Raw genomic sequence first — 27923 nt, 5'->3', positions numbered from 1 at the left:
ATGTTCACACCCAAACCTAGGAAAGGCCCAGAGCACATGAGGCACTTAATCTCAAGCAAGTGGTCTCTGTTCTTCATCCATACCTTGCAGGTGTCATTGCAATCTGGATATAACCATTTTATTTTGGCTACAAGTATTGCAGAAACCAGTAGAGTTATAATGTACTAATGGAAAGAATAATAGACAAATGGAATCAGAATGCAGGTACCTGCCCTTTGTAAATGTGCTCAGAATTTCTTATGGTTTGCTTTGCTTTCCAATTTTCTTTTCCACCATGCTACTTCACAGTTCTAAAGGGCATGATCTGTCATGGAGATGAGAGCCTTCAGCTCCTTTAGGTTTCATTGAAGTTGAATGTGCTTATTTTTTGTACTCTAGGCACTGCAGTTCATGTCTGTTTACCCACAGAACAGAATTTTTTGGATATATAACATAGTATGTATTTTAAAAAAGAAAATAAAAGGGATTTTTTTTCCTTAATAAGTTTGTGATACCAGTGGTTGGGCCTACAGTTTCCAGTGTGTAGTTACATTAAGTAAATCTGAGTTCTGTGTTTCAATTTTGTATCAGCAAGCTGTACTGGATGCTCAGAACTTGAATCTCTTGCAGCATCCATGTAGTGCTGATTTAACAAGCTCTTGAGATAGTCTTACTTTTAATATATTGATATTCCCATTACTGGTGTTAAAAAGAGCTACTACATATGTCCTGGAGTATTTTAACAGTTAAAGTTTGTCACCTTTTTCACTTTGCTGGTCTAAAATTGAACAGCTCAGCACTCATAGAGCCACATACTCACCAAGTGGATTTCTCTTCTGAATTTTGTTGTTCAATGCTGCTAATATGACATAGAATTTTGAGCAACTCATTCTGTTTTCCCATCTATAAAATGGAAATGTCATTACTTGATGCATGAAGATGATTTAAGGGGAAATAATTGTTTTTTTGCACAATATTCAAGTATAAAGCCATCTTGTACAAGAGTTTATCAGTGCCAGATCAACTTCACATGAAGTGCATTTAATTATTGCATCTGTGGGATTATAACTGAATCCTTGAAGGAGGGTTTTTTTAGAGGTCTTCATATAAAATCAAGTACTTTTTTCTTTCTTTCAGATTATCTGTCTCAAGTGCTTATATTGGCACATACATGGGTGCTTTAAATAGTCACTTTACAAGCTTACTTAATGCCAACCACTTTGACATTTAGCACTGCTGTTCAAATGAAAATAATAGCTGACCTTTTTAAATTTGGGGTTTTTTTATTATTTGATAGTGAAGTAGAAAAGAGGCTCTTCAAACATTGGTACTTTCCCATATTAGCTTTCCAAACTGATGAGCCTTCTGGATCTATAGTAAGTTGAAAGGAATCCAGTGGCAGGGTGGAACTCTGAAGTTGATCAGTTTAACAATTGGATGAAGTTTCCATGTGAAAATAAATGAACTCAGTATTCACTTAGCTAATTTGTTGTTTATATATTGCCAGTAGAAAAGCATGGAAATACATGATAGATCTTTTTTTCCATATATATATATATATATTTTATTTTTTTAATATGATATGTTCTTTAATTGTCAAGGTGCATTTGAAAATTGCACAAATTAAACAACTCTATTTTCTACAACCTGTAAGGAAGAGTTCAGATTACAAAAAAATTTTAGAAATAAAAGAATAACGAATTTTCATTCTTCCATTCATGTTTCAAGAGAAAACTACATAAAAGCATGCCATCAGTGTAAGTCATTAGCCTGGCTTCAGCCACAATCTCTGTGTAATGTGTTGTGAAATAGGGACTAGTTTCATTTGTATTGGAGAGAAACTGCAGCTCCAAATTACAGCCCTTGGTGGTATCATTGCCATCTATTTGAAATATCTTGTTCAGCTCCATCAAGAATCACCAGGTGATAAAGACAAGGTCTACGTCGGGAATAAGCAATTACTTGTGTTTGGCTTTGGTTTAGAACTTCAGTCTCATCTCATCTAGTGGCTGGACCTTCTTATAAAACATCCACACAAATGTATGAAGCGCAGATCAAACTAGGAATGAAATATTATATATTCATTTCCAAAATCTGCATGAAAAATCTAAGGCAGAACTTTTATCCAGACAACTTGTCAGAGAATCCAAATCATTATTGGCAGCATCTTTGATGGACTGCTACCAGTTTGGTGTTCCCCATCTCTAATAATATTTGGTAGAGTAGGGAGTTTAATGAGTAAATCATTAAGTGATAAAGAGGTACTTTTAAACCCAAAATATCTACATATATACTTCAATTGTATTGTATAAGATTACTAGTAGTTATAATTGCTACATTCTCTAAGTTTTTGTCCAGAATTGTGATATTTTTTTCCTTTTCAGTGCTTGCTAATGAACTTAATAGTAAGGTCACAGATTGGTTTGGGGTTTCTTTGTGTTTTGAGTTGATTGGGGGGGGGGGGGAGGGTTTGGGGATTTGGGTTTGTTTTGTTGGTTTGGTGGGGTGGGGGGGGGTTTGTGGGTTTTTTTTGTTTGTTTGGTTGGTTGTTTAGGTTTTTGTTTTTGGGGGTTTTTTGTTTTTTTGTTTTTTTTTTATGGTTTGGTTTTAATTTCTACAGCTTCTTTTATTCAAGTTTATTTTTTGGTCATATGGTTTTCCCAGGGAATGTATTATTTATTTTACTGGACTTAGTCACTTTGGCACCATTTGAACTGACAGAATATAAAGCAAACAAATGGTGTTTTTCGGAGGAAAGTGACAGATAAGCAGGGAGAAATATTTATAAATCAGTCAAAGTTCTTTATTGGTACATTCAGAAGATGAGAAAGAAATATTCCAAGATAAAAACAACATGAGCTCTGTGTTTATGTAAAATATCCTACATTGTATATCAACTTGGGTGAGGAAAGTACATTGTAAAATTGTCACTTCTTGTTTTGTTCTGTCTCCCTGTCTAACTGCAGAGCTACAAATGTCTCTACCTCTTGAATTTTCTTTGTTGTATTAGTTTCTTAAAAGGAAATTTATTTTTTTAAATCACCCTCCACTTCTACAAAATTTAATTTACAACTGCATAAAGGAAATGACTGTAGTTTAGGCAGTCAAGCATTTCAACAGATCCCTAGAAATGTACAAAGGAAAGAATGATTATCAATCCTGAATTGTGGATTAAGAGGATCATACTACACAGAGTACTGTCTAAAAGTAGCAATTTAATAGAAAATGTGGATGTTCATGTGAAGAATGTCTCTGAGGTTAAAGATAGCATTTAAAACATGATTTTTTTTTATTGCTATTATTATTTGGTGGAACATTTGCCTAGAGATGCTTGTCTTCTGAATATTTTTATTGAACATTACAAGCAGCTTCATTGGGAGAATTAGAGACATTCTTTGCATGTTTTGGTTTTGTTAATTTTTTGTAAAAGGGAAAATACCATTAACAAAGGAGAATTCTCATTTTGAACTGCAGAAAATGTATTAAAAATGTACAGAAACTCCTTTCATCCGTTACAAAGCATAAATAAACTGTAATTTAGGAAGTATACATTTTCATGTATATAAAGAGAGAAGTTTTTAAAAATCACAAAGTAAGTGAGGTTTCTGAGGTTCTAGAATATATTCTTCATACACAGTTCCTCATGCCTTTTTTCCTCAGAAACTTGCACTACTTTTTGAGTCTTTTTGAGAGCAGATTGTCTTCTTTGAAATCTGCAAAGGGAGTAGAGAGATACTTTTAAGAACTTCATATGTGTGTTCTTGCCCTGTAAATGTAGGTGATACTTTTGCACAAAACCCTTGGCAAACCATTTAATGGACAAAATCAGCACAGAGTTTCTCTAATTCTGCATTTTTAAGCCCAGGGACGACCTAGTCCATTATTTCAAATGTCACCTCTGTGTTAGCTTATGATATATCTTAGGTAAGGAATATCACACTGTGCACAAGTTTTTGTCAGCATTTCATTTTGTGTCAGTAAAATATTTGCGAACAGTTTCCCTGAACAGCCAGCTCAAGCATAGACTGCAACAACAAAAATTTCAATGGAGTGCTTTTCCAGAGGCATTCTCCCTCCTGCTGCAAATAAAAATCATCACTTGATGGAATAGTGATTTCTTTTCTCTCAAATGCACTTTATTGTCAGCAATGTAATTTATATCAAGCAAGCAGTGAGTTTTATCCATTTATAGCATCTGAAGATTAATTTTGTATCCAATGTGAACATTTTTTTTCATGTTTTGGTCTTTTGTATACAGCTGCATTACTTTGATTATTAGAATATCTTTTTCTAAATTACAGCTAGTTTTACTAGTTACTTAATTTTTTTTCTTCTTTTCAAATTATGATCTTTGGCTGAATATCTGATGCAATAATTTGGGGTTTTTCCCTTCTTTTTAATTGTTGTGGAAACTAAAAAAATTATCAATTGAAACTGATTAAGTAGGAGCATTTGGTATGTTATTAATAGAAGATCTCTGTAGAATACCTGAAGAATATATAGAATTCTATATAGAATACCTGAAGGGAGATATAGGAGGACAACCAGCTACCTTTTCTCATATAAATTACCTTTTCTTCAACTTACAATATCAGCTGAAAACAGGAATCCACATGTACACTTGAAAACATCTGAGCCTATCTACATCCTCGTGTGGTACAAACATGCCTTAGTGTTGTCAATCACATGATGTGAATTAATAAAACACAAATACTGTCCAATATATCATGAAAGGAGCAAATGGCTGTTCTAAAATTAAAAATACTCATAAGTTTAATATTTCTAAAAAAAAAATGAAGACATTTCTATATAATGAGGATTTTAATTAATACATTTACATTTCATGTGGTTTTAATTTCCATAGCTTTTCTGGATGAAACGCCATCACTTTTTTTTGCTTTGTTTTAATATAAGATACATTAGTTGCTAATATGTAGTTTAAACTTACAGAATGTAATAACGTGTAGCCTTTTCTCAGGTAATATTCAGTGTTGTGTTATCTTGAAACCATATTGCTGAACAGGCTGATAGCTAAGACAGTACACAGAGAAGAATGTGTTGAGCCACATGCCTCCTGTGAACTTTGATGGGAGATTACCCACTCTCTCCATTTATTGTTTTGAAAGCGTTCCCCAACAAGTTAAGAAAGCAAGGTGATTTTAGAAAAATATAGGCTGGAAACAATATAAATTGTTATTTAAGAGGAGGCTTAGAATGCCAGCTGGCACACTAAAATGTTTTAATTACAAAATAAGTGGTGATTGTTACAATAAAATATCAAGCATATTAGCATTTAGGTTCAAAACATAAAGTAGGAAGACAAGTAGTAAGATTAAACAAAACCAGTATTGATCAGAAAAAGTCTGCAGACTAATCTATATAGGATTTAGATTTTTCCGTAGTTGTTTTATGAATCACAGATTTTTTAACATCTGGAAGACCCATTTTTAGCCCCCTAAATGATGCTGCTTTCCACATCTAGAAAACATAGAAGTAAGGGTTTATGGGTTTATATTGATCCTTTGTTTATGTCACTAGGCTTTTGCTCATTCTTGGAATACTTTGGAGCCATTTGAATTTTCATTTACAGTTTACTCCGAAATTAGCTCTGCATTCTGTACAATGCACTTTTCATTAACTCTTGTTTACGTTTAACACAGTCGTGAACTTTACCATAGGCTTGACTGATTTGTTGGTCAGTTTTTGTTGGGACCTATCCCCACCATTATTAGCCAATTCTTAGTATTTCTGAGTACAATATAGGAGTCACAAAAAAAAGCCAAAAATCTAAAAATAAATCAGAATTTGTGTTAATACTGTTCCTACATTTTGTTTCAGCTGCATTAGAATAGCTTTGATGTAGTACTAGGAAATAACAAGCAAATAAAGCTGGGTGAAATCTTAGAGCAGTTGTATAGATTTTAAACATCATTATATGTTATTGGCAAAGGAATAAATACATATTGCCCTTGACTCTCCAAAAAAAGAAGTGTAATTGTGTAATTCAGTTCCTTTCTTAACAGTTGCTGTATTTCTTGACCACTAAGCAGAACACTAAGAATCTGTTTGAGAGGTATTTAAATAGGTGTTTACACCAAAGTGAGAGTTGCTAGGTTGCATTAAATACCTTGACAGCTCCATAATCCAAACACTATACATACATCAGTAACTGTTTTGGAGACACTTATAATAGTATTTCTCTCAGATGGGGCTGGTAAAACAGCTCTGTTCTGTACTTGCAAATGGGAACTTTTAGCTTCAAGGATCACTGGCAACTTACTTCTGTTGTCTGCTGAGAAACTAACACTTCATACTGAGCAGTCGACAAGAAAAAGAGTCTGTCTTCTTTTATGCATAACCTGTTCACCCATTGCAGATGGAGGCGGCTTCTCACAGCAAGTGTCCAAGTACAGACTCTTGGATATGGCAGGTTCTCTTGCTTCTTATCACTCAGTTTTTTAGCTGATCTGGCAGTACCACTAATAAATAGCAACAGATTTTGTCAACTGTACCCTTCTTCTGAACTTTTTATTTTTAAGAAAATTGAATTATTTCTGCTGTGATAAGAGTATTGCCACAAAAAAGAAGTATGAAAAAATAATTTTTTTTCATGTTAAAAGCAGAAAAATTGTTTAAAATTTCATAGTTGAAACTGCTCCTTTCTGTAATTGACTTCTTTCGCTCAGACATTAATTTCATCATCCCTTAGCCAGTATGTGAGCTCAGTGGGTGTGTGATCCCCAATAATTGTAGGGAGTTTCTCTTCTCCTAGTTCCATCATTCACTTTCCTAGTTTTACTTTTTATCCTTCAAAACGTTTCTTTGCCATTTTCATGAGAGATGAGTTATTGTAGCTGATATAAATTAGAACTCTAATCATCTTTATGATTTGTACTCCAGATGCTATTTACTCTATAAAAACACTAAACAAAAAAAATCTAAACAAACAAAAAATACCAACCCTAACCAACCAAACTGAAAAAAACACCCCCCCAAAAAACAAACCTACACACAACCAACCAAAAACCCCAAAGTCCATGTAGATACAACTCATCCCATCTTCCTCATATCAGCCTGTGTATGCTTAGACCAACAGGAATATGCTTCAGGACCAACAGGAATAATCTTTCCATTTTCAAATTTTTTCTTTATCACTGCCAACTTTATCGACATGTTAGTTGTCTTAAGCTTGAAGCATAAACATCTGGAATTTGAGTATTTTTCCTATCCCTCTCATCCATACTAAGGTACAGCTTCTTAAGCTGTGCACTGAGCTAAAACTCTCATGCAGGTTCTCCACATTTCAGATATACCACAACCGGCCTCTTTTCAGCACATGACAAATGTCATCTCGTCTCATTGCTCCCAGTGTTCTGCAAAGATTTTCCTAACATGTCTCTCTGTGTCTTTCCCCAGTTCCCCTTCAAAGCATTGAATACAGGCAGTTTGTTTTCAGTTTTATAGTCCTTTACTGTCTGACTTCACTATACCCATTATTCTTCATAAAGTAAAAAAAAAAAAGTGCCATTAATTTTCTACTTTTTGATTTTCAGATAAGCCTTATTGTACTTTCTCCTGTGCTGCCTGTAATGACTGTGAAGTACCTCATTATCCTCCTCCAAGTCAGTCATTCAGACTTCTCCAGTCTATGTATAGAGAGCTTAGATGCATATATTGCCTGCTATCATGACAGGTATTTCCTAGCAGTCTGTCACTGTCATCTCTCGTCTTACACAGGACTCTCATCTCCCTCAGTGTCTGTGCAGTGCTGACAGCACGGTCCTGGTCAGCTTCATGGGAGCCTTTGTGCACTTGCAGTCATTCCCATGGTACTGCTGCTGCCACTACTTCCAAGTCTTCCATCGCCTGTGTGATTTACCATAAGCATTGAAGTTCTTCATTCCAACAGGAAAAACATGTTCTTATAATTCATTTTTCTGCATTACTGATTCAGCTGTTTTTTGTAGTCTGCCCTTTCATGGGGCTAACCATACTCTTCTTCTTAAGCCTCAGTTTACTGAAATTGCAGACCACAAACATCTCCATCACATCTAATAGGACTCCAGTATTTTCAATCTAAAGTAATAATTGTAAATGTCTCAAAAAAAATTTTTTTTATTATTTAAAGGACATTCAAAAAGCCTTTGACACAGTCAACACAGTCCTTCGTGAGCCATTATTAAGGAAACTTAATAGTTCTAGGTGAAAGTTAAAGTTTCATGATAAGTTAGAAATGAGACAGAAGACAGAGTATGCGTATATTGGAGTATATTGTCAATTTTCAGCATGGCAAAAGGTTAACATTTCTGTCTCCTCCTGACCTGTACATTAAATACCATTGTTTAATATATTTATTAATGAGCTGGAAAGTGGGATGAAGGATATCACGTTTCAAAATTTAAAGATAACCTGAAAACTTATTTAGCCTTGTAAAGATTAGAGATTACTTTGAGTCATTTCAAACGAAGGTGGAATAGTAAGTACACAAATGCCATAGTGGTAGAAGAATGATGGTATTGATTAATATGATACATACTGATGGAGTAATTTAAATGCTTATACTGATGATGTAACTGTTTTCACCAATTTTTCTAATCATAATCACCATGTGGTAGAGGAAACACACTATCTTATAACAAGCACATCTTTTCTTGTTCTGCAGTAAAAGGAAACAATCCAAGATTTATGGAAATTGAGAATTGTGCCGACAAAAACATTGTAATACCAATTTTGTTTTGGTCTGTGATCTGATTATGTTATGGAGAATTTGGGATGTTTCATTCTAATCTAAAAAGTAGCATTCAGTAGTCTGAAGAAGGAGCACTTTTTTTCTCCCTCTCTCCACTTCTGTTATGCTGTCCAGCATTTCAGACCTACATTGTGTCTTTATGTAACTCCAAGCAAAATTGTATTTAGAAAGCTACAGAGAAGTGTGGTTTCACATCTGTCCATATATGTATCTGCATGAGAGTCTGCTCTATGTAGTAGTTTTTGTCAATGAGCTTTTATTTCCAAATCAGGGTAATTTATTTTCTGCATAAAATATATTCTAATTACAAGTGTCATTTAGATTGTTTCTAAAAAATATTAGCAGAAATTCTAATATTAATAAAGACAATAATAATTTATTCGTTTAGGAAAAAACAAAAAGGTTGGATTTAATGTTTGTGAAATTTCTTTACTCCCTTAATCTTGAGTGGATAGAAAAAGCTTGTCATTTAAAAAAACTGATAGAGCTTTGGTTCTTCAAGACCATGATACCAGGTTATTTACCCAAATCAGTCACCCAAACTACACTAGAGCTGTCTTTGTACAGATAAGTGAATTATCTTTTTAATATATGTATATGTATGCACATTCTTGTGAATTGTCTGTAGAGGCTTTTCATATTTAACTTACTTCTATAGTGCCTATTTCTGCTTTAATCTCAGTCTCTTGGTCCTTTCCTGTTGTACAGTTTTATGACTCTAGACTTTATTAGGAGCAAATTGTCACACAGCCTCTTCATTGTTCATATTCCTGGAACAGTGTATTAGTTGCAGTCTATATAAATGCATAGAAAGCTCTTATGTTTTATACCCTCAGTCTCTTCTCCCTGGAGCAAGTGTGTTGATATCTTTGCAAAATTCCTGCCATAAACGTGATCCTCATTTAGTTGTCTAAATGAGAAGGATTTTGCCTGAATTATGAATTTCACCTGAGCTGTGCAACATATGAAAGCATGAGACTTTGTATCAGACCCCTTTCAATCCAGTCTTTCCAAACTTGGATGAGATGTGTGAGAAAATAATTTATCCTATTTGCCAAAGTAGTCATAGCTCAGGTATTCCAAATACTATAACTATTCTGGGTTTTTCTCTTTTTTTTCTTCTGTGTCCTGTCTTACTGTGACTAGAGTAGCCTGTGCTTGTGCATAAACTGGATTTCTATTCCACAGACCATCATTTGTTCTTGCTTAACAAAATGCGTACATCTAATCAGATTAAAAGCAGATAGGATAGGCCAGGACCCTAAAAGATGAATGCCAGGATCTGTTGGATACAATCCATAGCAACCCCATTATGGTCCAGTCAGGAGGGATAAGAAGTATAAAGATTAAAACTCCAGTCCCAAAATCCCTTGACACTGTCATGTTTTTAGAAAGGACACGGTATTACCTTCTGTTTGCCATGAATAACCTATCTGTTTCAGTATAGTCTTTGTCGTTAAACTTTAAGTCTTACTGATACTTCTCCAACCATCTTGTTTACTTGGGCTTTCTTTCCTTTTAGAGTTTCATACTTTTTAAATGAGACATTTTCTTCTCAAAAGAAAATGTATTTAGGTATGCTAATATCTTTAATCAGCTAAACACTCAACCCTTGTCCTTGTAGACATACTTTAATGACATACTTTTGCACTTCTCTAGATCCTTGAGCTAAAAGTTGTAACTAATCATACAGTTGTGTTTGGTGAGAAATAAGTGTGTGAGAAACTCATAAACTACCAACAGAATGAAGAGTTTAGCCGATCTGAATACAGACTTGTGCTTACACATGAAAAGAGGATGTCTGGAAATTCACTACAAAATATTAATTATTCTCCAAATAATAAAATTCTTGATTTCCATTTCACTTTGTACTTACAATTAAAGAAAATTCCTATTTTACTAAGTGTGAGAAATTTCTTTTCTAAGTACACAATCAAGGAGTGCCAGTAGCATTCTGTGAATCTGAACAATACCAGACTACAAGCTGAACACACTGCAGTTTGTTTGTGGTGGATGGTGCACATCTTCAGTTGGACTTTGGTCACCTTATGTACTGTAACATTAAACTATGAAACTACAGACAGTTCACATTTACAGTGGTGGGTCTTTTCTTGATGTGTGTGCCTATCATAAACTGCCAAGTACTTCAGGAAGAAATCTTCTTGCTTTGACTGAATAATAATTGCAAAGATAAAGATAAAACGGGAAAGCAAAAATAGAAACATAACATAATATTTCAAAATATTTTATATTTTGAAATAAGACACACTGTCATTATCTGATGTCAGCTATTTTTAAAGCCTGTTGGGTTGAGTGGTAATTCCAGTTAATAAATATAGTCCTTTAGAACTGAAAATATTCTTCAATTTTTCCCCTTGACTAAATTTCTCTATGAATCAGCACACTGCTGGCTCCCTTGTTTCTGTTGAATCATTCTGCTATATCTGCTTAACAAAGGAGAATGCAATGTCAGCTACAGAAATATATTGGGAAATTTCTGTATGTTTCTAATTAATAATTTCTTGCATTTGTAATTGCTCAACAGGTATAGATGCTGGAAAGACCCTTTTCGTTATTAAACAAGTCAGTAGCAGTATATGTTGACTTTTTACTTATTTTTCATACAACTTCTGGAAGAAAAAAAGAAGCATATAGAAAAACTATTTATTGATAATTTTATTTATGATATTCATATTTTCATGAACTATTTCCTATGTCACTTGAGAACATTTCATAATTTTATGTGCTCCATTTTGTTGTCTCTTATATTTGGGTTATTTATCTCTGTCGTATTGTTTTGAAAGTTGTCCACATTTACAAGTATATTTAAGTAGTAGGAACAGTGTAAAAAGAAAGCTAGGGGTGACTATTTCTGGAAGGATGGGGAAGTGTCCTACGCAGCATTTTTCACACTTCTGAGCAGTGTCCTCTTGACCTTCAAATGAATGTTGAGACAGTCACTCTCTTCCAAGAACTGATTGCTCAATCATTTTACCAAGTGGTCACATCCTTAGGAAACAAGAAAAGGAACGACTTAGTGTTGACTTCAAAACTTTGTGCTTTGCAAATTCCTTTATGTTTACAAAAGCTGAAGAAACAATTTGTGGAGGGCTTTGCATGTGACAGCTTTTAAGAAAAAAGAGATTAGCCGCAAGTTCTCTGAATACCATCATGGGTGGGGAAGGTCAAAGGTACTTAATGCACTCTTCCCTCCAGTTTGGCATGCAGGTAGTAGGAGCACCCTGTGGTTGAATGATGTGTTGTGTTCCCCTGGGGATTGCAGCACTGCAGTGAGTGCTCCTGCATCCAGGGCCTTACTTTAGTGCTTTCACTGAAGCATTCAGTATGGAAAATAAATATGTTCAACTGAAAGTGTTTCACAGCTCCACAGATGAGAAGGGAAAAGTGTTTCTTAGACATGTTGCACAGATGTGTGTCATCACTTGCGCTTCCTCATAAGATAGGCCTTGAGTGAACTTCGTAAAGCTACAGCTGGTAATGCACGCACCATGTCCTCTAATGTGGTCTGTCTTTGCATATCTTCGTGTCAGCTCAAAATTCAGGCCTCTAAGTACATTGGTTACATCCAGAGGAGTATGAGCATAGGTGATAGAGTCAGTCCTAATAGCCTGTGTTCTGAGTGCCCACTCCAGGTATGTTATGAAAGATGGGCAGAGCGAGATGATAAGACACAGTAAAAAAACTTGAGATACTTCTCTTTTATATTCTCCCAGCAATATGAGACTCGAGAACCCTTTGTATTCAAAAGCTCAAAATAGATGTTTAATCTATGGATTAATAATTTTATGTTTTAAAACATGCAGAGTTTGAGGTTTTTCCTTGCTTGTTCTGTCAAAAATAGTGCTTTGTTTCTATTTTGAATGTATTTAGGTCTTATGTCGAGGCATTCCATTTTGTTAAGCTTTGAAGAAAATTAAGAGAAAACAATGTCAAGATTCATATCACAGAATCAGACTTCTCAGATCCAGCTAATGCTTTTTGTGTTTCAAAAGCTGCAGATCAACTTCTTCAGCGGCTGGAACCTGACCAATTTAAATGAGACTTATAACATTATTTAGTTACAGTGAAATCTTTACAGTTCTGTATCATAATTATGAGTGATTTCATGTACCAGTAAGTCTCTGCACAAAAGCTTGCAGGACTTGACTGGTATCTCCCTCTAGTTGCCTTGCCTCTCCCTCTCTCTCACTTATTCAATCTGTTCTCCTATTTTCCTAGACTGTTACCTAATGATGTTGGGAGTAAGGGCATTATTTTCAGGATCTTTTTTTGCCACATAGCTTGACTCTTGGAGATGGAACATACCCAAATTTTCCTTTCAAGAAGACAGATTCTGTTTCTGTAATCAGCTGGAAAATATCCTGGTGAGGAATGTTGTTTATATTCTACAGATATACCAAAACCCATAAATACCTTTTCTCTGATAGATGTTTTGCTGTACAGTATTGAATTATAAAAACTATAAAAGCATTTAGAAGGCTTATATAAATCAGTATCACTAATTAAATGCTCAAAATTTGAAAGATAAGGTTTTCTTCTCTGCTCTGTTGAAGTTTTTTACTGAGTAGACAAGTTATAATATAGAGTTACAACAGTTTGCCTCCTCCAAAATTTTGTCTGCAAAAGTAATAATTCAGATTTATCCAGTGAATTTTAATTCTCCATAGGAAAAAAATTAAAGATGTTAAGGTTAATCAGTGTTGAGCTAATGGAGATCTAGTCATAATTTTATCCTGCAAATCTTTTGAAGGCAGAAGTTTCTGTCTGCCTTGGAAAGTTAGCAAGAAGAATTTATTTCAGACATTGCTTACTAGTATCCAAACAAAAAAAATATCACCTAACTTGATTTGTTATGAGTAAAAAGAGAAAAGAAAAAAAGAGCCTTAATTCAATAATTAATTTTCACACCATTTACTTCTCTGTGCACACTTTATGTTTAGATGTCATTTATAAATATCTTACTATCATTTGTTAAATTTTATGACAATTTTTACCATGCCTGATGACTGTAACTCATGCATTAAATATGCACACATATTTTAACAATATTTGCATTTTATAATATGCTTTCTAACGACTTGTCATAGACTCATCAGTTAAACATTTATTTTACAAATGCATTTTGTAATATGCTACGGTAATAAACTATAAAAAAGGTATCCCACCTTGTAATATTTTCAGATGGATGAATAATGCATTACAAATTCTACCTTCATTTAAAACATGACCTCTATTCTGATGAAATCTGATACATTGTCTGGATTTATGGTGATCACTGAGTTGTGTGAGGTGCTGTCAATCTGCTTTCTGATTAATTTTCCTAGTTGATAAATTTGAATTAATCTGTAAATATTTACAAAGTAATATGGTTTATTTTTTTCCAGTTATTTTATTTTTATCCACCTGATTAATTTAAACCAAATGTACCAAACCCCATCTAACTGGGAGCTAATTTTCATTCAAATAATTTCTGGAAATTCAATTCATTTCTGAAATGGATTATCAAAATCATGATTGTTCTTTTGCTGGCTGCATAAGTTTGTCATATGTATTTCTAAAGAGGCCTAGGCTACTGTCACATCTAATCTAATGAGCTCCATAAAGCTGAAGGGTATGTAATACTGGGAAATTTTATAATAAGCTATTTCACAATGAAAACATGTTTTTACTACTTACTATTTTAAATTTCACCTACATCTTTTTTTACATACTTTTTTAATTCATGGAACTTCATTCAAACCAAAGTTTTTCTTAAATAGCTATTGTCATCATAGTCAACCTGCTATCTGGCTTCCTGAAACATCATGCTGATTTTTTCAATAGTTTTTTTAATATGAATGTTCATACCTAAGATTCTCTGGCTGATTTCTCTCTGTGTGCACACGTGCATAGATTGTAATAATTTCAATAGTTTTATTTCACCAGAGATTTTTTTGCTTCAAAACTGAAGTGAAAAAAGGGAATTTGAGGGATGCTTGGTTGATGGGTTTGTTTACATTGGCTATAGAGTATTATAGGTATGCCCATACATCTGGTGATAAAACAAAGTGATTTAAGATTTCAGCAGTGTTCTTCATTAGTTATCCTCCCATATCTGAAGAAAAACTGAAGTGTCTGGCAGTTTTACTTTTGCTATTTGCCTGGAAATAGTTTTAGGGCATTGCATCTCTGTGATGCTGTCTGAATGTGTGAAGTCAATACAGAGTAGTCTGGTTTTACATCTATTTAGCATAAATACAAATTACTACTTCAGGTGCATACTAAGGCAAGTCAATGTTAGATAATTGGTCTCTTGGAAGAGGGCTTTATTGCACCAGACAATAGAAGGTTACACCTTGTCTCTGCCTTTCACCTTAATAGTCCAGGCTCAAGGGCCTTTTTGTCACCATTCACAGTCAAGGCACTTTTAGTCAACACATTGTTGTCAACACATAGTCAACACAGCTTTAAGAGACAAATTATGCAATCTGATTTAGACATCTAATTAGGATTTAATGAATTGTGCCACAGAAATACCTATTTTTCTCCGTTGATTACTTTACATGACTATTTCAGATTTAGATTGTAGCGCAGACTTTTAGCATTTGGTAGAGCGATATCCCCTATTACAACTTCTATTTTTTTTTCTTTAATTTCTTCTAAATAAATTACTGCTTATGAAATGAGCTGGATTTACTGTCAATTGAGTTTTACCTATTCAAACCGGTCATTTTAGACAACATTTTACATAATCAAACATACTCAGGTTTGTCTAAATTCTGTTATGGCAGCCTCCCTGCTCAGGGAGAGAATTGTAGAGAACTTTTAATTCTGTTTCAGTTTGCTTTTTTCTTTTTCTTTTTTTTTTTCTTTTTTTTTTTTTTTAATTTCTTTTTCCCTAGTATTTATCATTAGTTGAAATGAAAGCAAACAACTAGTTCTAGTTAAGATATTGTGTTCAGGTGATGTGGCTTCTATCCCATAGCATCAAGGACTGGAAATATTCATTCTGCATGGGATACATGAAACTTCAGACTAGTCATCTAAGTACTGAAATGGACTTGATACAGACAAAGTATTTAATCTTATATCCTAAATGCCTTAGCCATCACTTCCACTCTTTGGGGGGAATTCAAACAAAATTTGCTGTCCTTTTCTATTACAAAAAATAAAATGCAGCAGTCTTGGGTTTGTTGGAAAATTTTGCCTATTTTTTCCTGAGGGTTGTTTTTCTTAGAATCATGTTGTATTCTTTGCATATCTTGGAGATTATAAGTTTAACTGCTTTTTTTATTAGAAGTATGGTGACTTCTAGAGTGAATTTTTTAGCAAAGTTTCTAATGTTTAATTGTTTTAGTGAATTTCCTATCTTCAACTGTGTACACTGTTTCTTTGAATACATTAGAATATTGTAGTATCTTGGTAGTTCCTTAGTTCTCATGTTATACAATCTCATCTATTATAAATCACATTATGGTTGTGTAAGAAATGCAGTAAGCATCTGTATTTTGTGATGGGAATTTCTTTCCTTTAAGTTTGCTCAGAAAGCACAAAGATTCCACACTTTGCTATATTTCTTGGCATCTGGCCATTCTTTAACATAAATCAAATATATACAATAGATGTGCTTTTGTTATTACTGGACTGTTTCAAGATTTCTGTAGTTCAGATTCATTACATTCCTTGTATTCTTGGAATTCCTTTTGTTGATTTCAGTTATAGAAAAGCCTATGAGGCACACTTCAGAAATTCATTTTTTTCACACTGCATGTCTTTTTTTATGTGAACATCCACAAGTGTATATTTACATAGTCAGCTATCATGTGCAATCTTAGTACAGATAATAAACTACAGGGTTGTTAATCATGCACCCTTCTCAACTGAACTTTACTAGACTCTTTCCTTCAATTATTATAAATCTCTGCTATTAACACTAATATTGTTCTTTCTTTTTTTTTATTTTTATTTTTTTTATTTTGCATTCTAATTTTCCAGATGTATTTGATTTGTGGGCCAGAAGAGAGAATGTCTGATCTAAAATTACTCACAAATTCAGTGTCTTGCCCCTTACTGAAGCCAACAGTATGGTTTTTTAAATCATGGATTAAGAGTAGTTTCTAGCTGCCTAATAGATCACACATATGATTTAAGTCCTGTGAAGTTAAGATGTAGTAAATTTTCAGACTGCAGTATTCATATGCATACAAGAATATTTTAAAGTTATTTTGGTATTTCTAAGATACAAAATTTAGAAGACTTTCTCAAAGGTACATAATTTTAAAAATTACATTTATAGAAGGAAAAAAGCTCTGTGGTGCATTGTAATAACTTTTTGAAGATTTTAAATCTAGCTTTTTTATATATAATTCACATTTCTATATACATAGTGATGTGTTTTTGTATAAAGTTTCCATTCTAGTTTTGTTTGGGAGAATCTGCATAAATCGTGTATGGTTTCTCCATTCGTGAATAATGTGGCAACTCCAAACTCACACCAATGAAACCATCATACTTTTCATATCATGTATGGTATATAACATACCTACAGACTTACACTGAGGTAGAGGATGATACTAAAAATCTCTTCCCTCTAGGCTTGAAAAATGATAAAAAAAAAAAAGTAGAAGACACTTTTTGTGCCTTGGGAAAAACAGATCAAGAAATTAAAACTCCAGTCATTACCAATAACCTTAAAATGTATTTTAATGTGCTGCAGCTTCAGTTACCCTCAGCTGAAGCTTCTCTATTTTAGCTTACAGGGTCTTGTGACCTCAGCCCATAGCAGAGTTTCAACAGTAATAGCGACAGCCTTCTTGGATAAATGTAAGTGAATTTTTTCCTCATTTCTATAGTTTCTCTCCCTCACATGCACTTTTGGAGTTTTGTTTTTCACTCAGGATGTAGACAGTATTCCTGACAACACTTCTGCTCTGTGCCAAGTAGCATGATTGACACAAAGTACAAGTAAAGCATCTAAGTGGGATTGCTTGCCTTTTAAATGTCACAGTATGAGACTCATCCTGTGCTTTTGAAATGCCAGTATGATGGCCATGCAAACTTTATTTTACCTGGAGCTAGCTTGATGGTAGTTTTAATTATCAGCTAGGGTTAATCTGCAAAAAATGAAGTGGTACAAAAAGATTTTGGCCATATAATCTTGTTTTAGTTAATGCTGAGGATGAAATCTAGAAGAATTCAGAGAGTATTTTTTAAGGAAAGGTTTGCCTTCTTCAATCAGCTTTATCATTTCAGTTCTGCTTCATGTCAGATTGTGCTAATCCATTTCCAAACTGAGCTCTGAATTCACTAACTATTGCATAAATCTGGAGCTGGAGCTGGGAAAGGCTACACATTATACATACTGCCTCTGTAACAACCTCCAGAAATATAAATTAAGGAATTAAGGATATCTTCTCACTACTGGTTTCTGAAGAATACAACATACAGCAGTCATTTTTTATTTCAATAGTCATCATGCTGTTGTAATGGGGAGAGAAACAGAAGAAAATAGAAATAGAGTTATTAATTCAGAAAGTCTTATCCTGTATGCTGATAGCCTGAAGAAGCTGGCATTTGATAGGAACTTAACAAAAGATAGTTGGACTTAGATATTCTTTGTTATTTAGTCCTGAGTCTGCCTTTGTCTAAATTCACCATTTCTGAATGAAGTAGCATCCTTGGTCTATTAAATCACTGTACCACCCCTCCATTTTCTGTTTGTTCATATAGCTAATTAATTTCTATTCATTTTCTACTTGTTACCATATATGTACCATCATACCTAAAATTCCAAGATTTTATTTACATGTAAATAGTTGCATTGTAGCTCTTTAGCTACAGTAGGACCTTTTTAATGAACTAGCAATGCTAGCTGAGCACATGATTGTTCAGATGCAGCCTGTTCTCTTCATGTGATTTCATAGGATGTCTCTGTTCACAAAGTGTTTGAAATGAAGGGCCACACCTATGGAGCAGTTAAGGCTAAAGCCAGCAGAAGTGGAACTGCCTCCATCCATCCATCTTACAAACATGACATTCAGAGGTGGATACCGGCCTGTCTTGCTGTTTTACCTGCAAACCTGCAGTCAGCTTAAAAAGTCATTAGAATTCTGATCTTCTAGCAAATATGTGGTTATGGTAATACCACTGTAATAATTGTGAGACCAAATCATATGTATAGCAGAGCCTGGAAGCTGTAAGAGCAGAAGTACTTGTACTGAAACCAGTTTATTTTCTTGAATTCATGAATTGATTCAAACTTTAGTGTGCCATTTAGGTGGAAGTGGGCACTGCCATCATTTGTACACAGAAATGAAGTAGTAAAAGAAATATCATGCCTAGAATCTATTCTTTTTGACTAAAACCATATGAATGAAAAAAGGTGTAAAAAATGCTGGCTTGGCTTCCTGTTCTGAGGAGGAATGTACTGAATAATGAAGAATAATTCCTAAAGTTTCTCCAAGGAAACAGTTTAGTAGAAATCTATGCAAACCCTAAGGAACAATGTCCTCAAAGTTAAAGTCATTTTATAATAATTACCATAAATATTAATTTAATTCCAAAAGAAGAGAACATGTTCTTACAATTGCCATTGCAAAGCTGAGTTAATGAAAGAGCTATGCAACCACTGTCAATGGGAAGTATCTGTAGATTTTGAATGTGCTTGCATATAAAATAAAACCTTAATTTCTGAGGAATTTCACAAAATCATCACTCTAATGACAGCAGTTTAAAATTCAGCCTTATCTACATGCTCATCAAATACCAGTTATTTTGTTGGAGCCATATATGCCAATGTAAATTCATTGCCACTCCAAGCTCAGCCCTGTACTTGTTATCTTTTTGACACTGTGGTTTATGTGACACCTCTGTCCCATTAAGTGATGTGATCCTTATGTACAAGAATGATCCCCTGCTTTGATAACTGTCTCCATCTTGTAAAAACATCAAGATTATTGAATTAATACAATGATAATGTGATTCCATAGATCTTGTTAAAACAGTATTCCCTTCATAATAGTTAGAGTCTGGTTTATTTCCTATTTTTAATATTTATATAGCTCTTCCAGTTGTCTGTGAACAGGGGAGACAGATAAAAGTTAAAAGAACATATATATAACATATATATATATATAACACATACATATATATATATATTTCAAATATATATAGCTTTTTAACTGCAATATATAGCATGTTTAGCATTTGGTGTATATATAAGTAGTATGTAAAATATGCATATATATATATGCATATATATATATATATAAATAGATATGTTTAAGTGTATTGGGGCTTAGATATAGCTCATCATTGAACACTTTGGTACATGAGGACTTTAAAATACAGTAGAAAGGATTTTGTGAAAATTATATTATAGAAAGTGTGATGGAACATGCTGGGAAGTTATACATTGTGAAAAAGCTTGCTATAAAATGATTTAAGATACCAAAAAGCCAGATGCTCACAAATCCAGCCTGCTAATCCTTTTGGCCAATAGATATAACATTATGTACTTCATACGAAATACTAACTTCTAGGAATTTCCTTTTCTTTTCTATGTTACACTGTCATGCTTCCAAAAGTCTACCCTAGCACAGGAGGCATTTGTGCTCCGTAGTAAAAACCTGAAGATTTTGTAGAGATACTGAAGTATCACAGGTACTCACAGTGTTGCTGTAATAAATATTTTGTTACATTATTCTAATGGTTCTTCATAATTGTCTTTACATCCTTGATGTATATAAGGCAAAGAAATGTTACAACACCAAAGAACTAAATCCATTTCTACAATATATGTTACTGCAAATACAGATTTTATTCAGCCTGAAATCTCCTTTCTTTTGATGTTGCATGGGCACTAAAGTCTAGATGGTTGGGGTGAATTGAGGGTTGTGTAGATTATTCTTTTCTTTTTCTTTTTCTGTGCACTCACTACTCCCACCAGATTTTCAGAGCCCAGTCATTGTGCTGTTACATACAAAGTAGCAGGGAGAATATAACTGAGAAATGTTCTTTTCTCAGTGTCTTTGCATCCTAAATTGAAAGATTCAGTATGACATAATGCAACAGTTGGCACTGTGGTTTTTTTCAAAACTAATGAATTGCTTTAGGATATCTTACATTGGGCAAAATTTAGCAAGATAGCGGCTTTTGCCACTTCAATGAGATTGCCATTAAGAAACTCCCAGTAATGTCTGGGACATCACTACTGACTACAAACAGAGAGACAGGTAGATGTGTATATCTACTGGTTTTTTTTAAGCAGGCCCTAAAGCTTTGCACTTCCCAACGAAAAGGCAAATAGTCATCTTAAACCTCTTCAGCAACTCTATAAACAAGAAGATGCCAACAGCATGTCCTCTTTCCTATCACCTGTCTGTGTTCTCCTTCCTGCTCTAATGTCTTTGTCTTTGTTGCCAATATTTGATATTTATATAGAGTTCACAAAGTTTGTAAGAGAAAAAAAATCCAACTTAATAATCCTTATCTGGTCTTTTAACTGATTCAGCCATTCATATTTCTACTTTTCCTCTCTTTAAAATTTTTTCTAGCCATTTTTATGACTTGTATCAGTCTGAATGCCCATAATTTAGAAAACTCTTCAGAGAACATAAGCTTGAGTTTTTTTACCAGATTGTTAAAATTATATTCTTTTGTCCTCAGCTGGGTTTGCTATGGCTGGGAATAGTAACTATTCCATGAAAGAAGCAAAAGTGTAGTGAAAATTGTGAAATCTTTCACAATTTTAGTGTATTAGTATCAGTAGTAATAAAACTGATCCAGCATTGAACATTTCATTAGAGATTCCTTAAATATTCCATTTATAACATTTTTGTTGAAACTTTACAGTACTAAAATGCTCTGAAATTTTGGGTAAAAAAATATGAGTTTGAGGAAGTTGAAACATTCCTACTTTTTCTAAAGAACATTGTTAAAACTAGTTTTTCAAGGTTGCATAATGTCAAAGTCAGGTTCCTCTCAAAGCAAAACTTTTGCTTTGGAATTTCCTTCACTAATATTCTTATAAGAACACATTGGAAAAATTTTATTTTAAGTGAAAAAAAAAAGCTGAATTGATTGTAAGCAATAGTTTTAATCCTTTAGAATTGTTTGTGAATCGCATAAGTTGCTTTTCATGCTGTTGTCTAATGCTCATGCTTTATAGTGCAGAACTGGATTGTTTTTCTGCCTATTTGGGCATGAGCAAAACCTTGCTATAAGACCTGCAAACCTTAGTTATATTTTAGTTTTATGAAACACTAGTTTTGAACCTTCTAGAATTTCTGGATGAAAAATGTTTTTCAGTTATCACTTTAAAGGCAAATCTGAGTCTCTTCTTACAGACTTGAAGAGCTGTGGTATCATGCAGAAGGTGAGACATGATCTTTTCATTAGGAGTGCTGTAAACAGTGTGTATACGTGAACTGTGATAATGTCTTTTGTCAAAAAGAAAACATTCAGGGTCATGCAGTATTTAAATGAATATGTCTGGGTTTTGGTAAGCCCAGTTCTCGAAACAATCCTCATTCCTGAGGTCACTTCTGGGGCAGCTGTTCCTGTCAAACTTAGGGGCAAAGCTGTAGCTGAGTTTAGATCACTGATGATTTCAGAGGTGGGTCAGGTGTAAAATCATTCACATTTTCTTATGTTTGTAAGATGCACTCCAGTGATAAAAAAATTACTTATAAAGTTTTAATTAATATGGCAAGAATTCAGTAGGAGAATAGTAGTGGAAAGCATGTTTTAGCCATTTCATTACAAAATACATGTTTTGTTGGTAAATGGTGTTATTTTTTTTCACCATTAATTATATTTTTGCAAAAATTTGCATCTTTTTATACTTGTATGTACATGTCTACGGATAATTAGTTTTAATTGATGCAGAGGACTTTTGTGTTAAATGTGCAATAATTTTGAAAAATAAGCAAAGAAAGTGCTGGAATAGGGGTGTTGTGGAATTCCCCTGTAAATTTTGTTTAAATATTTTAGACAAATGTCTGTCAGAAACAAACTCATTTATTCTACTTTTGAAGAGGAGGATGTCGTAGCTCACTTGTCAAGGTGCCTTTTTGTTCTGCAATTTGCATAACCATTTTTTTATCAAGAAATACTTTTATTTCAGTTTATTTATTTTAATTAATATTCAAATTAGGTTGCTATTGAGTGCTTACAACAGTGATTCCTGGATATATATTTAATGAACATAGGTTTGTGAATTTTTGTTATGAGTAATCCAAAAAGTGTAAGAAAAAGTTACATCTATTTTTCTTAGAATAAATATCTGGATGCCATTAAGATAGTCTCCAAGTTGTTTCTAAAACTAAATAAAAGAGGTAAATATAATTTTATATAGAAAATATTTTTGAATATTTGACATATTTGCATCAAATATTTGACATATTTGCATCAAATGATGCAAAAGGTAAGTATAAGTAATTTTGAAATAAGTAACAAAAAATGTTACTTATTTCAAATTAAACAATGATGTAATTAATAATGAATTTTCTCAGGCTCAAAGTTTTGTGATTAATTGATTTTGTGTCTAGAGAGACAAATAAAAACAAATTCTTCTAAATCTTTAATTTTCAGGAAAACTGTTCAGAGAGCTTTGGAAAGTACTGCTTTATAAAATTCTAGGCACTTTCATGAAAAAAGTTTTGAAAAGATTTAAAAGAAATAAAGACTTAAGAACTTAATGATTTCAAAACTAAGGGAGAGGCGTTTCCACCCACATCTGCGTTTTGGGGCTCTGCTTGCTCCCTGAGTTACAGGGAGTAGAGGAGTGGAACTCCTGCGCTGCCAGCTGGGAGCGGAGCCGCTGCCAGGCTGCCGCAGCTGGGGCGCCCGGCGCGCGGTGCCGGTGTTGGTCCAGGCCGGAGCAGCTGAGAGGAAGGACTGAGCCCCTGGAGCCTGATGGTAACCATCAGTCCTGATCAGGGAGACCCTTCAGTGCAGCTCCCACCAGTGCTTTCAGGCCCTGCCCAGGTTCTCTCCATTCACTGGTAAAAGGGGAGGTGGGACATGGCCCTGGCCATTGCAGCCTTTTAATGAAATTCAATAAACCCCACTTCTATGTATTTTCAAAGAAGTCAACATTTTCTTTTTTCTTATTTGTTTATCAGTAGTCCTTTTTTTTCTAGCAATAATCAGTTAACGTGGTTTATATTAATTCAAACTTAGGGTCTTGTTTCATACAGTGCTTGGTTTGAAATGTGTTGCTGCTATTTTTTGACTGAAAGGAGTTGTGCATTCAAAACATCATCCCTTGTAGGCCTATTAAAGCTCTTCAGTTCCCTATAAATATTGCATCATAAGAACTTTAAAAATATGCATTTTGTTTAGTAGTCTTGGATGTACTATATATGGTTTTTTCTGACAAGCAGCATCCAATATCTAGTAAATTACAGTTCTGATCATCTTTTGAAAACATAAATAATACTTCTGTAAAGATATAATGGCATCCTTAACAAAAATGCATTATTAAAGAAATATTAAAAATATTTTGAGGTAGTTTGATGACAATATGTTCAAACATTGAAATAATGAAACTATTATCAGTATACAAGACTGAAGAAAATATGTTGAAAATATGTTGTACCATTTTTATGATTCATTTTGAGAATGAGTTAACTTAAGGTGCTCTGCCAGTTTAATTTAAAGATCTGTATTTAAAAATTACTAATTTTATAGCATGTATTTTCTGTTTATGTACCTGTCAGTTTTAAACAGCCTTTTATATGTAAATGCATGATGACAGTTCTATATTCTGTGTCATTTCGTCACTAGAGTTTTTCATGCTATTGGAATAATCCCGTAACAGATATTTATAGAGTTTTTACTGTTATTTTGACAAATCAGACATTGTTATTAAAGTGATAAAAAGAAAGTATTTCTGATGCTTTTTTGCATTAGAAGTTCTCAACTTTTTTTAAAAAAAAAATGTTTCCTAGTTCTATTTTAGTGAACCTTTTACAGAAATTGTGTCTTTCTAGTTCCATTTTTTATGCTAACAAAAAACTATTATTGGAACTTGTTTCTAAACAGGTATATCATTGAAGATCCATCCTTTTTGCTGTTTCAGTCATTTCATTGTAAGTGACTATAGCCAGCTGTGTATTTCATTAAGTTAACTCATGAATATCGTGTGTTTTACCAGTGCTGTATGTGGTTCCCCTTAGAGACAGATTGTTTACCTGTAATTACAAAAGCAAACAAACACTGGTTTATTATCTGTAATATTTGTACTTTGGAAAACTTGTTGCCTTTTCATGGATGATGCACTCTCAAGGTAACAAGCTTGCAGGATTTCAGCTGTGTTGTCCATTTCAGTGCACACCTAAGCAGTGGCAAAGCATGGAATGGTTTGAGTTTGAAGGGACCTTAAAGATTGTCTGGTTCCAAACCCCTGCCATGGGCAGGGACACCTAGCACTAGACCAGGTAGCTCAAAGCCCCAGTCAACCTTACCTTTAACTCTTCCAAGGCTGGGGCATGCACAGCCTCTCTGGACAACCTGTTCCAGTGCCTCACCACCTCACATTTAAAAGTTTCTTCCTATATCAAAAACTCCCATCTTTCACTTTAAAGGTGTCTTATTACTGCAGGAAGAGAACACTATGATTCCTGAAGAAATCTTTAAATTTGCTTCATCCCTTGGTAGAACTTCATATTTTGATACTAAACCTGTAGACTGCAAACAAATTGAAAAAAACAAATTAAGTATTTCCATAGTCTTGAAAAAATACCCCAAAACATTGGCAGGTGGCATAGAAAGTCATTGAAAGGACAGAGACACTCACCTGTGTCTAATGAAGGAGGTGACATTTCAGTAAATGGAAGGTACTTAAATATATTCTGTGTGTTGGCAGTCCCCCAAGACTGCTGATGGAATGTTGCTGGGGAAAGGAGCAGTGTATTGAGGAAACTGCTGCTTTGGGCTGTGTTGTAAGAGTGGGACTGGGGACTGGTGTAATGTCTGGTGGGAGGCACCAGGATAGCACAAACATTCAAACAATACCAGCTGTTAAAACCATGGACAGCTTTCAGGTGTCTTTACCCCAGTTTATGTGCAGGTTTTTTTCTGTATTCTGTTCTGGATATCCCTGTGTTATTTGATTTAGTGCTGTAAATCTTCCATTGCTTGAGAGCAACACATGACACATGGGACAGTTATTCTGCCACTATCACCCTAGAGCCCTGTGGCTTTTCAAATGAACTGTAAAAAAGTCCAAATGCATGTTGCTTAACCTAGGGCATTTAATTTTAGGTAGTCTTGTTAGAAGCAAATTCAGTCTAACCTGTGTCTGCAGTAGAAAAGAGAGACAGATGAGGACAATGCTGGTTTTACAAGTATGGGACTAGTCAATGGATTTGCACATTGTCTTTTGTTGCCTCTAGAAAGTGCAAGCAGACATATCAGTAAGATGGTTAAAATGTTACTGTACAAACCTGGTCCAAGTCATGGCACATAAGATAATATGAAATTATTAATTTAATGTTCTAATCAGTTCCCTGTCAGGCTCAGATATCTAATAAGAGACAAAGGAAGACAACTTTTGCCATGATAAATTTGTCTGTTTGGCTGAAAGTATTCATGCTAATACTGAAAAAGTATTCATGCTAATAACCATGTTATTGCACAAAAGGGCAGATTCGACCACAGTCCTGAAACAGTGCATTTGCTATACAAATAGAGGTGTTTGTATGACCAAACAGCAAGAAAGATAGCAAAACAAGATCAGAAATTTCTACTCATGTAGAAATATGCCTGCACTTTCTATAGAACAGAAACAATTGAAATCCTCTTACTCATATAACACATCACGGGATCATGAAATGCTGCAGTAGTTTCTGTTTGGCTAGAAGGTTAAAACACACCTTTGCATTACACATCCAAAAGACACATAAACAATAAGTACGGGCAAATTATTCTAAACTGCACTGCACTGTTTTAAAAGTTTTAATTAATGACAATCTCTTGTCAAATAGCTATAGAAAGGTCACGTATAGAAAGGTTCACATAAATGTGAAAAAGTACACAGCAGTTCCCTGGCCTGATGAGTGATTTCTTGCCCTAGTTCTGGCATCTCCTGACAGTGTTGGTGACTGTTTCTGTTTTCTTGTGCTGATTAAATCTGTGGCTGCTCCATGGAGAGCACTAATGGTAATAGTTAGAAATAAATCGGTGACTGCATCATCTCCTTATTCTCTTTACAGCCAGCTTTATCCATGCTTTGTCTTACTCTACACAAAATTAATTTTCTTGTAGTGAAGAGCTTGAAAGCAGTTTGTTTCACCTGCTCCAAGAAGCAGATAGATGGGCTACATACCTGCATTTCATGATTGCTGGTATGGCCCCCTTTTATCACAAACTGGTCAAAAGAGCCTAAAGTGGACAGATAAGGGATTTTATTCAACCACCAGACAGGGAAATAGATGCATTGGATTAATCTCAACACTTCTTGAAAGCCTGAGAATTGTCCACATGTCAGCTGCTCTTTGGGCCAAATGATAGTTTTTATTGCTTAAATTTGACTGAGATCCATCCATTTTACCCAGAGGTAGGAGCAACTAACACCAGTTAATCCCCATGCACTCCTGATAAATGTACATAAAGCTACAGAGTACTTGTCAGCCTTGACAGGGTAAATGGAGAATTGTCCTATTAAAGGCTACTTTGCCTGAGATCAAAAAATGTTTCTTTTATCTCTATCTAAATAATATACATAAGATATGCTACTGATATGCTTGGATATTCTGTTTTCAATCTTCTGCACCTGCAGCTTGTGCCTTTGCTATGGCTGCCATAACTCAAAGGAGAGGGGACAGGATTGTGAATGGAAATGCTGGGTATGTTGTGTTTGTCCTGGGCAAGGTGGCAGTGATACCCAAATCATTGTGACCTGGGTAGTCATTGACTTGTGAGAGGGGAAACAGTGCAAATGGATTGGGGGTTTCTGATATCCAAATAGTGCAATAGTTCTGGAAAACTAATTTGGTTGGTGAGCCATATAGTCCTTGGGCTTTCTGTAGGTCTTGTGATGTTATTTTTTTACATGTACTGTAGCTCATTAAAAGCTGGATTGAAACATGAAGTATTATTGGCCATCAAATAGTTTCAGACATGAGTACTTCATGGATGTCATTGATCTGAGGCAAATAGGTATTGTTGCCCTAGAACTTCATACCCCATT

At 34.2% G+C, this 27923-nt stretch overlaps 1 protein-coding gene across 45 annotated transcripts in view; it reads left to right on the top strand.

Annotated features, from left to right (window-relative positions):
• FOXP2 (forkhead box P2) overlaps positions 1 to 27923 on the top strand; it is a 398716-nt gene that overhangs the window by 297820 nt on the left and 72973 nt on the right. For 4 of the 45 annotated variants that reach the window (XM_085568410.1, XM_085568414.1, XM_085568411.1 and 1 more), the window contains one exon: positions 17481 to 17551. The exons of 40 other annotated variants lie outside the window; for them this stretch is intronic. The gene's annotated coding sequence lies outside the window, so the exon portion shown is untranslated. Of the gene's footprint in view, positions 1 to 17480; positions 17552 to 24775; positions 24823 to 27923 lie in introns of all 45 variants that reach the window. One more of the 45 variants, XM_085568412.1, reaches the window with a different exon arrangement.

Source organism: Lonchura striata, chromosome 1A (assembly GCF_050655825.1).
Source record: "Lonchura striata isolate lonStrDom1 chromosome 1A, ASM5065582v1, whole genome shotgun sequence".
NCBI lineage: Eukaryota > Metazoa > Chordata > Aves > Passeriformes > Estrildidae > Lonchura > Lonchura striata.
The sequence above is the reverse complement of the archived record's forward strand: the minus strand, read 5'-3'. Positions and strand labels throughout refer to the sequence as shown.